This window comes from Dendronephthya gigantea, unplaced genomic scaffold (assembly GCF_004324835.1).
Source record: "Dendronephthya gigantea isolate DGI-Jeju-01 unplaced genomic scaffold, DenGig_1.0 000106F, whole genome shotgun sequence".
In the NCBI taxonomy this organism is placed as follows: Eukaryota; Metazoa; Cnidaria; class Anthozoa; order Malacalcyonacea; family Nephtheidae; genus Dendronephthya; species Dendronephthya gigantea.
In genome coordinates this window covers 579,024-596,587 of record NW_021163116.1, presented here as the reverse complement: position 1 = coordinate 596,587, position 17,564 = coordinate 579,024, and the positions used below count along the sequence as shown (strand labels likewise).

The window sequence follows — 17,564 nt, the reverse complement described above, 5'->3', positions numbered from 1 at the left end:
TGTTGGTGAACAAGGTTTTCAAGCCTATCAAATGTTTGAAAAACTTGTTAAACTTACAGTAACTCAACTAGTACAAGTTATGACATCTGAACAAATTATTTTTAGAGAGTTATCATTAAGACTTCGCAAAGGCTTCGACAGTTGATATTATTTTTCACAACAACCACCAACCACCTGACTTGCCTATTGCAGTCATTATTAAGTTTGAGTATAACTACAGAGATCCTGCATTTCATGTAGACAAACCATTTTGTGTTCCAATATGTCCAATAACAGTCTTGTCACAGTCAGAAACTAGTTTCCATGAGCACCAACAGCTGCCACTAAAACTTGCCTGGGCTCTAACGATATACAAGAGCCAAGGACTTACTCTTCCAAAAGCTTGGATAGATATTGGTAAATCTGAAAGAACTGCTGAAGTTTCTTACATAGCCATAAGCAAAGTTAAGTCACTTTCATCTTGCGTCATTGAACCCATGACATATGAGTGATTAACAAGCCTGAAATCATCAGCTAATTTACAATACACCGACTAGAAGAAGAAAGTCGCTGGATTGTTTAGCACATACAATAGCAATGCATTTTAATAAACAAGCCATAGAGTTTGCAATAAGACATGGATTCTGCTATAGGTCCATTGTGCTTTATTCTGTGTCTATGTTTATTTGTATATATTTCATCACTTTAATAATTATGTATGATCATAATTTCATAATTACTGTATGTATTACAATATCAATATATCATCATCAACACATGCATCAAATTGTAAGTTTTATATTTTAAGTTGGTGTACTTTCTTCTCTTAGAACTTTTCTTGCCATATATTTTGAATGGTTTTATCCACACGAATTTCTATTACAGCTGCTTGAATTTTGAGGCGAAGGATTGTGAGCTCTTCGAGGGGTGAAACTCTTGATTTCGCTGTGACAAATCTTACACCGAAGTTTCCATCCATTTGTTTCCACATATATAAGCTACTGCTCCGAATGCCAAGCGCGATGCATCACAGAACACAGTAAGAGAGGGCTTTCCAACAACCTCAGTTGGTGTCAGGCTACAGTCAAACTTAACATCATTGAGCTTACAACTTCTTCCAGAAGACTAATCCACTTTTGTCTTAAGGCAGGTGAGATGTTATCATCCCAATCTAATCCGAGTTGCCACAGTTCTTTTAAAACTTTATGACATTGGCTGCCGCAAACCCAACTGGATCATATATAGCTGACACTTTACTTAGGATTGTTCGCTTCTTCAGCTTCGGTAAAGAGACAGGGCTTTGGTTAGACAATACTTTTTTATGACACTCAGTCTTGATCTTTAATGAAAGTTTGTCTTCTTTGGGTGTCCAGACAGTCCCCAAAACATCGCTGTCTTTCTCATTGCAATTGTTGCCATTGCAGGTGCTGTTGGGTCTCCAAAGGTTAGAACGGTCTTAACGTAAATGTCCGGTACCGTGTCGGTTTTGCTGTTTTGCCAAACAAATCGGTTTCCATGTTGGTCAGATAATAGTATTGACACCATGTGGTACATTTTGGATATGTCATCGCAGACGGCTATTGGATTTTCCTCGAAACGGAGGGTCACACCAAACAAATTGTTTAACCAGTCCGGCCCTTTGCACCAGTAATTAAACACAATTTGTATAGGTGTACTCCTCTTCTCTTGGATGAACGACCACATGATGTGAAATGTAATGCACTGGGCCATTCCATTCTTCAATCTCTTTCTTTGTCAGCTTCCTGGAAAACTTCATGTCTTGCATTTCTTTTATTAGGCTGTTATAACTCTCAGCAATTTCGGCTTTGAAAGCAATTGTTGCTTGGTCCTTTCCATTCTTTTGACTACCTAACAAACATGTACCAGAATAGATCGCAAATTCATAACTACAATACTAGAACCAAAAATAATCTTAATCTTATCAAGTGCCATACTGCGTTTGCCCAGAATTCTTTTAGTTATAGAAGTCCTGTTTTATGGAACTCCCTGCCATCCAAGATACGCAGCTTGTCTAGTTTAAACACTTTTAAACATAGATTGAGAAGTCATTTTCTCGATTGTTGGCTTAACTAAGACCTAACTTTTTTAATTATGTAAATAAAAGTAATTATATAATTAATATTGTAACAAATATAATTTTTATTCTTGTAAATTAGGTATGAAGATCCCTTATGGGGAACCTAATAAATCTTATTGTATTGTATTGCGTGTACTTGTTGGGCAGCTCTTGTGGATCCCTTTTCCAGGGGTTATTCATTGTCCATTTATTATGTTCAAGTGTTCATGCTTCCTCAATGATTTTCATCTCAGCCCGTTCTTGTGGCAACATCTTTCCAGCTTCGAACATACAGGGGGATACAGATACCTCCATTGAAGCTGTCTTCCAGAATTCACTTATATCAACTGGTGGGGCAAATCTAACATGGAAAACATTCTTTCCTTCGTTACTTTGACTTTGAGTTTTTACTCCAAACACAACCCATCCCAATGAACTTTTTTGTACTGCAAGACCATTCTTTACTCTGATTTCACCCGTATGAAAGAACAGATCCTTTATTCCAACAAGGATGTCAATCGGCCCTGTACTGGGATGGATTTCATTCTTGGGTAAACCAAACAATTCCAAGACTTTATTGCCATTGATGGTTGCATGATCTTGGGATATTTGTGGGATTACTACCCAAAATGGCAGCCGGCAGAAGAATCTGATTGGTCGATCATTCTTTGTTTACCTTTCTCAACCAATCTGATTGGTCGATCATACTTTGTTTATTTTTCTCAACCAATCAGATTCTTCTGCCGTATGTATTCACGAAAATTTCGGCAAATTTACAAAATTTGTGTACGTTTTTTAGCGCTTTCCTTTGAATTCAGCATTATTTTTATTATGAAAGTATAGTTTGATTATTCAACTTAAACCTACGGTGGGCATTTAGCAGTCGACGTGCGTTTTTAATGATGGTGAAAATTATATACTTATTTTAACACATATCTCAAGTGTTTTACGAATTTTTATTGACTTCAACTCATTTGTCTGGGCTTCCTTTGGGCAAAGGAGAAGCGAAAAAGTGCCACGAGATTTTTAATATGTAGTCAGCAGTAGTATGCCAAAACAAGATGGCGGCCGCATTAAAGTTAAGCTTTTATGAGATTGTGGAACAAGTCGCGAATAATTCAGGGGATTTATATGACAACAACAATGCATCAGATAAAAAGACCTACAGCAAGCAGAAAGGACGCCGGGGAGTGAGACAGGCAACTCAGTAAAGCAAATTGACGTACGATCTGCTGTTTTTGCGATCATGAAAATATCACTTGAAACACGCATAAGCTGTGGCTTGATTCTTACTCAAGAGAGTCAGTTATGGTTACCAATGATCAAAAGAATGCTTAGCGGTCGACGAAAAATTCGTAATCCTTTCGTAGGGGACATTCCTTGGGAAATTTTTAAGGCTCTACGTTCAGCAATAGCATCAAGCTCATTAGACGAATTTAATGAACCGAACTGTTTTATGGCAGATAACAAAAATGTTTCCTTGATTTCCCTGACCTCCATAAGAAGTGTCATCGAACTTTTTTGTTTTATTAAACTAAAGACATTAAACATTTCTTGGAAATCTCGAATGAGTAGTCTACTTATGCATTATAACATTGTAAATAGTTTTGTTTTTGTTGTTTCTCCTCTCTCTTTCTTTACTCTACTTAATATACCTTATGAGTAATTTACTAAAAATTTGGTTGACTGTAAATAGAATTTTTTTTTTTAGATTTAAAATTGTTGTTATAACTAGGGGCCTTAAATAAAAACCTGTTAAGGTTTCTGGTAGGCCTCTAGCCATATTATATATATAAAAAAAAGTAAAAAAAATAAAGTGGAAAAGTTTTTCTGTCGAAATCTTAAGTCAAAGGGAAGGGTCGAATTAATTGTAAACGAACGAAAAGACTTTGCTCTGATTTATAAACACCAAAATGGACAATTTTTCATAAACTCCATTTCGGAGTATAGAATGTGAACAATTTTCCTCTGCATACTTGATGTCACCATACGTGGTCCTGAGTATTTTTTAAACCAATTCTTGATAACAGAAATCATGTTCCACTGTGTAAAGGATTTGTTGAAAGTCAAGACAAGAGTTCCTGCTCCCTTATTCTAACTGGGATGTTTACATTTTAAAGTTAAAAAGAGTGCTCTTAAAAGTCCGCTTTGGGAAAGGGCTGATTGGGTTTTAGGATATGACTTATTAACTTTGGCTAATGTATCTAGGGTTGTTTTCAAATTAAAACATTCAGCTGTTTATTGTATAATCATGACCTTGTCTTAAACAATTAGTTATGTGTGTGGGGGGTGGGGCAAAATTATGCTACTTGCCTCGCATAAAAAAATTCCCCGCAAATTTAAACCCTGAATGGTTTGGGCTTTTTGGGGGGAGTCGCTCCCCAGGTAAGTTTCACCATAATGGTATTCTAGACCTGGGAAAGAAAATAGAACATCAAATGGAATTTCTACTTCAGAAGGAAATTTCCTTTCAGAAGCCCAGCACAATGCGTAGGCACTATTGAATTATTTTGGAAACTAAAAAATAAATTCCAAATTCTTCAAAGGAATGTGTATAAAATTTGGCATCTTCAACACTGTTGTGACAAGCTGTATAAGGAGATTTCCATCCAAAGTAGACACATACAGACCTTAAACTCAACATACACAAATAAACATGGAGTATATTGAATAAATGTTATTCATTAAAAACTCTTTTTTTAAATTGATGGAAACATTTGTTATAAATAGATAAAAGCTTTTTGTTAAATGTATAAACACATATAAATACATATTAAATAAATATATAATATTTAAAACATCTATAGGTGTTATAAATAATGTATATAATAAATAGGTAAAAGACAGAAAAATTGTCAACAATGTTGCTTTTAAAAATGTGTATGCTGTATCAAAATTTTTAAAACAGCTTTACAGTATATCCAAATTTATATTTTGAGAAGTCCTGTTACTACCTTCTTGCTTTGTATGCTACTTCTGATCTTTTCTCTATAGGTATGTTTGCAGTACTTGCACTTTCTTTCCTTCAAAGAGTGCGAGGCCACAGTAACAGTATAACTTAACTTCTGATACATGTTTGGGAACATATGTAGTATTCCAGGTCTTGCTTGTTGCAAGGTTGTAGTCCCTTTCTCTCAGCCAAATGAGTAATATAAATTCATGTCGGAAAATTGAATACCAGCGAATTTTTAGCATATCTTGCTATGGCTTGGTGCTTTGCTTCTCTGCCCTCCATGGAGTTGATAATTAAACCCTTTCCATATTTCTGGAATACATCTCTAACATGAATAGGGACCACTCTACCAAGAGTCCATACAGTTGGATTCACTTGGAGAAATAGTGCACAACAGGAATAAAAATCATTACAAGCCTGCTCAAGTTTATAGAGTTGTTCCTTTCGCACATCATATCTGTTGAATAAGGACACTGCTTCTTGAAGTGACAATGTGGCAAATGCTAGTACATGTAATTTAAACCTGGCTAGTTCTGGGTCATTTTCAACTTCAATGGCTGATATTAAATTCATGAAATTATGCAGAAATCGTCGAGATTCCTGTCCAGTAAATCGATAATCAAAGGATTTTGTACATGCTTTTGTTTCATCAAACCATTTGACAACTTTTTTTGCCAAACGTGAAAGGTTACTAACTGACCTCATGTTAGAGATAAGCTTAGAAAATGAAGACAGAGGGTCAACTTCAGAAAATCTACTCACACTAGGTGCCAAATGTGATTTGGCAATCGCAAATTCTAAAATGTATCGAAACATTAATGCACATGCATTATTTTTGAGGTGTTATGGTTCAACATGTGCTTTGTCTATTACCTTCCCGATGCGTGGAAAATATTCTTGTCTCGACTTCTTTTCAGCAATAAAATATGTAATTTTACTTCTTTTTATTTTTTTAGCAGTTTTTGTCTTATCAACCTTTTTTTTCAAATTTTCAACTTGCACAACACTCAGTTGTTTTTTATAATCCCACGGTGTTGCCAATCATTTTTATGAGATCCAAATGTAAACTGAATGTTACTCATATCATTATACAAAAAGCTGCCAAATGTTGAGAAATATTGTGCTCTGTTTGACAATTCCCAACCCAAAAAGCAAAGCATTTTCACGTCATTGGGAATTTCAGAAAACTCAAATCTCACACGTTGGCCTTTTATAGTGAAAACATTTTTCTCCAAATGTGCTATATCGCTGATAAGTTTCGAAACGTAAACTTCAACTGCATGGCAGCTCTCGGAAAAATTTGCACCAAATATCAGAAAAAAAAATTAAAAATCAGAAAGAGCTTTCCAATTTTTAAAAAACTAACCAGCCAGGCACATGACTGATTGTGTTTGCCAAATGGGGCACCATCCCCCCTATTGCCACTCTGAAAGTAAATAGCTTTTCAAACCAGTTGAAATCTTTTTCAGCAAAGGTGTTTAGGTAGAACTCCGCTAGTCTGGGAAGGAACTCTTGAAGATCACAATAATATCCATTAACAACTAGCTTATCAGGAGAATTTTCACACAAGCTCTTAACTGAATGCAGTGTTCCCAAACTTATCCCATTCAAAAACTTAGCAAGTTTATAATATCGTACAAGGGCGGGTACAGAGCACTTCGCAATTTTGATTCTTGTGTTTTTTTTCCATTGAGAGCGGGCATATTTGAATGAAAAAGAATGACGAGCTTTCATGTATTTTCTCTTACCCATGACTCCCATTTCATAGTAGCCTGCCACACTTCTTAGCATGTTGTTGTCACTTTGTTCATATGCAGTACAACTGCTTCCATAGAACTTCAATGTTATATCCTCAGCAAGCTTCATCTTTTCACATACCGCAGACACAACACTGTCTCTGGAGGCACTTGAGCTAAGAGTCTGAATCATTCTAGCTACAGCGGGTTCACTGTTGCTTTCAGTACCACCATGTATTTCCGAGGCAGCTTGGATAGTTTCTTGTAATCTTCTTTTCTTTGTCCTTGTTGACATTAACTGACCAGTGCCATTGATAGAGGTTGGTAACTTTCGCCTTCTCAATACAAATATCTGAAAGAAATATGCCAGATTGATGTTTTTCAGATTTTTGGCTTGAGGTTTCTTCCTGCAGTGCATTCACTTTGGCACCCATTCCTGAAGCCTACAGAGGGGAAATATAGAAGAACAGGAATAATTATAATTCAGCAGGCTATTTATTGTATACCTGACCATGCGTCCGGTATTCCATATTAAAGCTAGGAACATTAAAATAATAATGCATGGTAAAATTACTATTTAAAGCCAATAAGTGCTCTAAATTCTACTCTATTTATTTTCTATTACAAGCTTAAAACAAAACATGATTGCTTTGAGTTGGGCTTAAAGTGCTACTGAAATGAAATTTTGGGTACTTTTTTTTTCTTTATCGGATAATTCAAACTTTCCTGATCAATTTGGTATATCTTTTATCAAAATCGAATAATGGGAACACAAATAGATTTTGCCTCAAAGTTAGGTTATGCATGCAAATTTTTACTCTTGATATATGATGTCGGTGTGACGTAATTAAAAGGAGGGAAGTAGAAGTAAGAGCATAGCTTTGCTAGTGTTTTGATAGATGCGCTGAATATATTCATGAATAAACATGAGTTTATCAAGCAGTGAGAGTGAACAGTTTTGAAAGCGAGAAATCTGACGCTGAAAATGAAAATTTGCGTTCAGATTCCGGCGATGAGGATACACTAGTTGTAAACTCGGTTGTGAATCCGTACGAAAACGAGCCTTTGGCAAACGACGCCGAGGAGAATTTCGTGTCTGTCGAAGACGACGCAGATGGCATCGCCCCTCGGACGTTGGAAGCAAGATTCGAAGGAACGGCTCAATTGGAAGAATGGTAAGTTATGAAATTGAAGTTTTTTCTCTTATTTTGTTGTGAAATAAATTAGTACTTCTTGTTTTATAGATGCGCGTGTAGCTTGTGTCGAACGGAAATGCTTACAGATGCTATCGAATACCGATGTTGTAGAGAGGTAGGGCCTGCTTTGCATCAACTGGTGTTCGATGGCAGCATTGAAAATATAAGCTGTGTCACCCTTCATGAGGAATATACAGTGATGACCTATCCAACAGTCTTGAAAAATGTTGGCCCACTTTTGAGAGACAAAGATGGAAGGTCATACAAGCGCCGTGGGATCCATGAAAATGAGTAAGTCAATTTGACTCGGTCAATTCGACTCGGTCAAAATAGATACTTTTTGATAAGTGGATATTTTTTATAGATACTTAAGGGCAGTTGCATACCGGTGGATTATTCGATGGCTGTGTGGATGCCTTGGTTGGGAAAATTCTAGACCTTTACCTGCATGCATCTACACAGACATTAGAAAGAGATTTCCACTAGAAAATCCCAATGAATTTGCTGGCTACAAGTCTTCACAGCAAAGAAACTAATGAAAGTATGAAATATCTTACACTGTAGTATTTACAATTATATTTACATAGAAAGGTTGCTTTTAAGACTGGTTGTCAGTTGATCCTTGTGAACATTGACTTTTTAAATGACCCCTCATAGGCTGTCCACATTTTCTGCAGCAAGGAGTTTTCCTTGTTTTAGTGGGAACTGTTGAAGCAGCTTCTTTTTCTAGAGCCAAAGCTCTAGCTTGCATCGCATCTTGTTCTTGATCTGCAAATATAAGGTTAACAATTTATTTTGGAATTTTTAGAATGTGTTATCCATGCTTGTTGTATATGTTTGCATGAACAACCTACATGAAGGAAACAATGGAGTTGAAGGAAGTTGCTTTCTATCCAACTGGCGTTTGATTGCTTCAGTTTTGGACAGTCGACCTGGGAAACTTGTATTCAAGGCTTCTGGGATGTTTTCCTTATATTTCTTTGTCACCTTGTCCAGGGTTTCCTCAGAACTAAACATCACGACCATTTTTATTTCATTAACATAGTCTGGAAAGATAATATCAAAGTACTTTGGTTAAACCTGGGGTTGATTATAGATTCCTCTTCACATTGCTCAGCATCACCACACTTACTATATGATGGAGCTGAAGAAACTGTTCTCACAACTTCTTCCCCAAATTTAAATTTCGGGTATGTCACACTATAATACGGTGTTCCATTTTTTGTTGTTTTCGGTTGGCGGTTAAGGTTTTCATTAAAATGAAGTACTGCTAGGGTGTGTCTAAATGGAGCAAATCAGTTATATTATAATTAAAAGTTACAAGTGAAACAGGAAAGATATTGTATAGATTTAGCAATAATTCTTTTACCTGCAGTAGGTGCCAAGCCATGAAAAGTGGGTCATCTTTGGATGCCAGCCATTTAATGTTGAATGAAAACCTTCTAGGCAGCTGGTTTGTGCTTCAGAGGATAGTCGTCTAACATCCTTTAGCATTGTTTTTTTTAGCAAAATGGAGGAAAGCTGCTGGAAGGCTTTTGTTCCTGCAGATGAAATAAACAAATTCATAGAAAGAATAGAAGGTACAAAACTATCTAAAAGTTAATACATACCATTTTGAATCCAAAGACGATCATCAAGTTCGTCATGAGCACATTGTGGAAACAACTCATCAGGGTGATTTTCATGCTTGTTTGTAATATGCCTGACAATGGATTTCCATTTCGCTACAATCATATCCCCATATCCCATCTTTGTAGACATAGCGCTCCAATACAAATGGGTACGGATACCTTTCATCCACAATGCCAACAACTCGCATCCTTTTTCTTTGCTAGCTTTCAAGATCTTTTTGGAAAGTCCTTTGGAAATGCCACAAATCATTGAAGTGTTGGGTTTCCTTTTCAGTAGTTCTGATCCACTTTGCGATCCCTTTATGCCAATCACTGATAAATATTGGAATTTTCAGTCCATTATCCTTCAGAAATTGGAAGCACCGTTGAGCTCCATCCAATTCCATGGCATTGCTGCTACCTGACTGATTTGACTATACAAAAAGAAATGGAGGGTGTGCAACAACCTGCTGTAGTCAACATTGCTTATGAAACTCCAAACCAAGTAAATTGAACTAATTATGTATTGAATTAATTTGACATTTAATTTAAATAGTCTATAGTTTACCTGTCTGATTTCAAAATGGACAATTTTGGAAATACTATTGCAGAACATAGAGTAAGCACCATACTTGGCACTATGGCCCATTGAATCAAAACGACCATCGCCAGACCAAGTAGCATCCTTTATTTTCTTCAGTTCCTCAATAAGGGTTTTTTGGTACTTTTCCCAATGCATCATCACAGAGGGGATCAGGAATTTGTTTTGGTGTATGTAATATGCTCTACTGGTAATTGAACAAAGGCCCAAATGCTTGAAAAGTAGAAACACCTTGCTTATACTAACACCTGACATTAAGATAGCAAAGCTTGTCATAAGGTTACCAGCTGCATGCCTTCCTAATACATATGGCTGACTGTTCCACTGAAAACTTTTCATAGGTCCACAGGCTGAACAACATTGAGTTACAACAGCCATTGAGCCATTCCTCTTGATATCTACTTTGGGATTTGGACTCTTGCAATTGAAGCAAAACATAGTAAACAGCGATAGTAGCATGCCGTAAAAAACAATAAATTTCGGTTCATCGCATGGCAGGCTACCAGGTTCCATCCTAAACATGATTAAATATATATTTCTGTAAGTTGAATTTTGTTTGTAAATCATTCATGTTCTCTAACTTACGTAACAGTGTTTCGTGACTGGGAATCATCAACATTTTCCGCTTCTGATTGAAACTGTTCGTATTCATATTGCCAGTCCACGTCTGTATTATCCTGATCACTTACAATCTCCTGGATGTCATCAATATCAAAAAACTCATTTTCTTCTGTACTCGATTGACTATCCTCACTTTCAGCATCTGACTCATCACTTTCCTGAAGTTAATTCACAATAGAGGATTACAAACACTTGTTGAAAAAAAGGGCATGAACTCCATTCAAAATACAATATAAGCGATTGTTAATATTTAGTATCGAGGTTTTAGAAAGAAGTCAATATATCTACCATGTTTAAACTGTCATTTAGCTTGTTTTTTGATCTTTTTAGCCAACTGATTTTCTTTTGAAGTTTTACAACTCTGTTTGCAAGAACGTCGCATTTGCTGCACCTTCTATCTTTTTCTTCTGTATCATTTCTAGGTCCAATACCAATACTTTCTGAAATGTCCGAGACATTAGCATTTCGTTCGGCCTCATATTCAATATTTTCAACAGTCAGATCAACACCACTTACAATGCGAGTCACTTCACGCAATGCCTGTTCAAGATAATAAGTGATATTTTTAAATAACATGGTATTTTGCACTTGCGCTGTTGTTTATTTGTATTAATCTATACATACCATTCTGCGGTCCCTGTTACTCAAATCGCTCTCCGTAGAATTGTTTTCTATCGAGTCTATTGTTGGAACAGCATCAGGGCATAGTTGTCGTCTCATATTTAGCGCTTTAGCGACCTCTACGTTCACAGTAAATGCGGAATCGGCAAAGTGCATGGAACACAGCACAGAATACTGTTGAGGAATGAATTTTGGTCGATGTCTTCTTACAAATGTTGTCCATTTATTCAGCCTCTCTTTGTCCTTCATAGGGAAACGATGTACAGAAACACCTTCTGTATGTTGGCTATTCGTGCAGCTTTTCCCGTTGGGCCATCCCGCAACACAGTATTGTCCTCCGCGAGTTTTTTTTGCATAATCCTGCGCGCTCGCCATATTTAACTTGCAGTGTATCGTTTCGTTCAGATTACCTAACAGAGTACAGACTAACTCCTCGGAAATTTATTCTTTTTATATCATTGCCGAGCAAGCAAGTTACAGTTTGTCTCTGATAATACTTGCGTGGGAAATAACCACAAAATGCGTCAAGGATGCTGCGCTATTTCCCAAAAATTATCTATACTCAAGACCTTTATAAGTGACTGTGAATGTGGGTTACCTGCGTGCATTAATTGTTTTGCTAATTTACACAAGCTGCGTGAAGGAAAGTTAAAACTAAGCTACAACTCGAGTTAAAAAGCAACAATTTTGTACATATCTTTATAGGTTTATAGCTTATCAAATTTAACTTCCATCCTTTAAATAACGTCACACGCGCAAGGTCAATTTCGCATCGAAACAAGCAAAAATGCCACATTTGCTCGCAATTTTAAACACGTTCTCGTCGTCAGAATTCATTGTGCGATAGCTCAAAATGATCAGTAAAACGTGAAGAAACCGATTGTGTTAAAAACACAAATATGAAAATTTCGTTTCAGTAACACTTTAATCAACAATATTAGTTTGCATATTGGCATATATCAGTACCTTTGATGTAAGGCGATTTAATTCACTTTGAATTTTGTTTACTTGTTGCTCCTTGTTCAAAATATCTTGATGATTAGTGGCCAAGCATTCTCGTTTTAATTTCACTGATTTCATGTATGCACCAACATTAAAACAAGAGTATGTTTTCTTCGGATTGAAAGGCATACTAAACGAAGAAAGTAACAACATAATAAACAACATGCACAAACCGTCAAATTTCATTCCCCAAATACACAACAACAAGAATAGCTAACAAAAATACAAAAACATAGGTTTCTCACCTGAAGAAAAGAATCACTAATAATGGAAAAGAGAGCAAACGTAACCACAAGGATACGGTTTTATTTGAAGCCATAATCGACCAACATTTTCTATGTTTCAACAAGTTCGATTTTTGCAAAATCTTAGCCGCATTAAAACGAAAATTTCAGGGCATTCTTCATACGAAATGCATCATTATTTGGTATCAAAATAAAGGTCTTCTGGAAAACATTGTTGGCATAGCAGTGAAGACTGAAATGAATCGTGGGAAGCGTGAGAAAGGCGGGATTTTGAGGTAGCGAGGCGTGTTTAAACTAGGTCCCAGTTTCCAACTCGCCAAAGCAGCTTGCGCAAATTTATTTGCTACATTCTTCGTGGCACTTTTTTGCTTCTCGTTTGCCCAGCGTGTTTTAGATTCTGGGGCAAGTCACTCGTATGTATCCTCAACATTTGTGAACCTGGGTAAAGTTCAACCACGATCCACAGATTTATGCCAAATTGCAAGGCTCATGGGTGTGACCACTAAAGAGATGAAAGACCTATGACATAGTCATTCACTCAGTGATGGATGATTTTCAATTAGATGTCAATTTTACTGTAATAGACAAGTATAAGCTACTCACCTTGGACAATCCCCACTACAAGCAAGTGATTGAAATTCATTCCCACCTTAAAGACATACAAATGGACAATAAAGATGAGGAAAGCCAACTTGCAGTACACATTATATTAAGAGCCAAGGATTTTGCAAAAAAATTGGACGGGAGAAAGGTTACCGGTGGGTAATAGATGGTGATCCTGTAGCTGAGTTGATGCAATTAGGATAGACACTGATGTCACCAGGAGCAGACGGCACTTTGTCACAAGCCTATTTGGCTGTCAACTTCACCACCAATTATGAGCACCTTTGTGCCTTAGATGTACTAGTCTTACCGGACACCCCCATTGGAGATCAAGGCGATGTGTATGCTGAGTTTTTAAAGAACAGCTAACCTGCTTGCCCAATGGTTGGTATGAATCGGCATTGCCATGGAAGGGAAACCATCCTGACCTTCCGAACAACTATCATGGAAGTATCCGCTGCCTTGGTTATGTAAGTTACGATGCACAGACATATTGGCAGAGTACGAAGAGGTGATTTGTGATCAATTAGCAAACAGCATCATTGAGAAAGCCCCGGAACAGGAGATTAGAAAGGAATTTCATATTCTGCATCATCCAGTACTGAAAGAACAGGCGGAGACCACCGAACTACATGTGGTTTACCATGCATCTGCCCGTGCCTCCGATAATGCACCCTCATTGAATGAGTGCCTCCATGCTGGTCCACCACTGCAGAAACTTCAGTGTTTTTTTGACAGCATATTAAGTTGTTACGAACAACCAAAGTTGCATGACAAATTAATATTATCTAGTCAACATGAACAACAAAATGAAATGGCATTTACAAGTTGAAACCACAAATTGTAAAACAATTACCTGTTGCCTACTGTACAGTATGAAGTCACCGAGAAGCAGAGAACTGATTACTCATTAATTTCTGTAGACATATCAATATCATTCTGAAGCTAGAATCGCCTCAAACATATTCAATTTCATGTCGTGACCATGCGAGAACCAGTGCCAGTGAACTCTACAAGACTGGAATGATAAATTCATTTACAAAGCCTGATAATTGCGTATAGCCAATTTCAATAAATTATCAAGATAAAAGGCAGGGAACTGCAATGTAAAATTTAATTTGAAAAGGACTGAGAGTAGAGTGAAACAAGAAACTCAGTTTGGACTTTGTTTCTGAAGCAGTGAGGGAAAAATAGCTTCATTTTATGTGTTTAATCCCGATTTCTAGATAGTTTGTAATTTTCTCTTTCATTTAGCTGTTTAAACTAAAAGTAACTGTTGAATAAAAGAATTTTTCGAACCTATAAAAGAAGAGTTTGAACTTGAACTTGAAGAATCTATAAAAGAAGAGTTTGAACTTGTTGATGGTTGCAAAACTAGTGAAAGAAAGGTGTTATTTAAATAATAACAAAACATAAGTATGTTTTGTAGCGGCATCGCCTGATTCAAGTGATCAGGAAAGAGATGTAATTGAATATTAATTTCATTTGGGTTACAAATATGAAGGCATCATCAATCATTTTGAGGTTTATCATGGTATTTCTATTTCTACACATACACTAAAAAGGAAACTTGCAGTGTATAACCTAAAGAAGAAAAATAACATAATTGATCCTGAAGATTTAAGAAGTATCATACAAAGGGAAATGCAAGAGTGTTGTGAACTGTCTGGGTATAGAAAGATTTAGCATCTTCTCTGTATAAATCACCACCTGCATGTGCCGAGAAAATTGGTTGCCCAAATTGTACATAAAATTGACCCAGAAGCTAGTAGAACACGAAAAGGAAATAGATTGAAGCCACGAAAATACAGATCTTATGGGCTTAAATCATTGCTGGCACATTGATGGTTTGTTTTATTGTGTGCAGTTCTAAATGATTGTTTGTCATTAGTTTTAAATTAGACAACCTACTGCAATTAGGAAGATTTTTTTGAAGTGGTACGCATCCATAAGCATGGTGTATAAGAAAAAATACTGTTTAATTGCAGTAAAGATGTATTTTTGCTCAATGTATGTTATACAGATGCACATCATTTGAGGGTGATTTTTGATGTATTTTTGCTCAATGTATATTGCTATACAGATACACATCATTTGAGGGTGATTTTCCATGTATTATACACTTGAAAATGTGCATTTTGTTTGGTTTATTTTAAAATATGCAAGAGATATCTATGTGTTATTAATTAATTTTTGTTGTTTCTTGTGTAATTTTGCATTAATTATTTAAATATTCTACGATATGATAAGTTGAAGCCTTTCGGCTTCCCCATCAATAGAGCAATAGATAGATTTGGCCAAAAAGTCCTGTGGTTAGAGGTCTCTAAATCAAACAACTCGCCCAATGAACCTACCAAATTGTATTTGGATTGCATAGAAGAACATGGGGGATGTCCTATGGTAACTCATACAGATTATGGAACCAAAAACTGCAACATCGCAGCATTTCAAAGTTATTTTAGATCAGATAAAGAAGGCCATAAATATGGACCAACCAACAAATTGAAAATTGTCGGTCACATTTCCACAAATCATGCATGCAATTTTGGATAAACTTTTTCATATATTTGAAAGATGATGATGGATCAATTGATCTAGAACAACCATTGCACAGGGAATGTTTATGGTTTCCTGGTAACATGTTGACAACAGAGTGGTCTGCATACAAAAGAACATACTGAGCATGTTTGCTGAACTGCTTAAAATGTTTAGAATATTTCTCCACTTTGCATTGAGCAAGCATTCTGCATTAGAACTGGTTTGAATTAGTAATGGGAGTGTCCTTCCCTTTAAGGGTTTTAGCCTTCCTTCTTCAGTTTCAATAACTCCAACTAGAACTGTGGCCGCCTCTTGTGTTTTTTTTCTTTTTCCCCCAATGAATTTGATTGGTACAAGATAATCTCTTCTTCTTAAACTCTTCATTTGAAGTAGACTTGAGTGTTAACAAAGGTGCTGATGCCGTAGTTGTATTCTTCACAGGTGCGTTTGTTTGTTTTCCTGCATATATTAATTCACAGTAATTCACATAATGCCCTGTATTTACTTTTCCATAATGAATATTTAACTGTTATTCTGCGAACTTGAGTTGTATATGTGCTGATAACCGACGAGGAGTTTGCTAGTAGTCATACAGCTATGTCAATTAGGGATGTCTTCAACAATCGTACAATGTGAGCGCTAAAAGAATTAGACTATAGATTTCCTATATTTAAATAGCCTAGTGGGAATATACAAATATTTTAAACATTGCCATAAGCCTTCTGATGTGTTCAACCATTTAAAACTGATTTCCATCACTTTTGTGTTATATTGTACAATTGATTATTGTTTGGGACAAACTTAATTGAATCAGCTGTACAAGTGAGCAGAATGACTTTTATTATTTGCAAAGGCTCCCACTATGAAAAAATCTAACATGCAAGTAATACTTGAAATCCTTTGTCATTTATTATTAAAATCTGCAAGCTATGTTATTAACTTTTATCTAATGGCAGGATCTTTGTTAATATCCTCCTAACTACAGAACCAATCAGATTGCCAAACACCTAATATCCTGCGCTTCTCATATAAGGTGCAATATGATTTCAGTTTTAGACAATATCCTAGTATATGTTACAAGTACTCGATCATAATGAATTATCTATATTCCTTAATCATTTTGGGATTGTTGGGATTGTTGAGCAGCAATCTTGTATGATGTAGGCATACATGTACCACACTTATTAATGTTCATGCCTCAGAGCAACCTCCTACCCAGGGTCTTCTGTGTCACAGGGCGCTGAACTACGCGACGAAGACCCTGGTCGGGGCTGATGACTTCACAGCATGGGAATCTATCGCCTCAGGTGTAAGAAAAGATATTCATTCCGGTTTTCGCATGTTAGACCAATTGCATTTTATCTTGCTTGGAATTTGCTCTTTAAATAGTGTATACCAAAAACACTATTTTAAAACTAAAAACAAATTATTTGTCTGGAGAACGTCTATCTGAAAAAAGTGATGTGTGTTTTGCCAACGGGCTAGGGAAGTTGGATTTTTCATCTGCTGCCAATGTTGTTGTTTGCCAAATTCAAGTTGCTGGCGATTTGCCTTTTTTATGGAGATCACCAGGCAATTTTTCTGTGACAGTAGTGAACTCAATTGTTATGGTTGTGTTGCCATTGAACTCTTTAATGAGTGATCAAGTATCTCGCCTGAGCATGAGCGGCATTAGATCGTGGATTATAAACGTGAAGGAAGCAAGAGAAGGTCAAATAACGTACGGTTCAGAGGATAGTGATAATTTAGAAACTAGCGCTGAAATGCGATGGCCACTATCAG

At 36.3% G+C, this 17,564-nt stretch overlaps 1 pseudogene; it reads right to left on the bottom strand.

Annotated features, from left to right (window-relative positions):
• Nucleotides 1-8,892: 8,892 nt before the first annotated feature.
• Nucleotides 8,893-10,014, bottom strand: LOC114534764 (annotated as a pseudogene).
• Nucleotides 10,015-17,564: the final 7,550 nt, after the last annotated feature.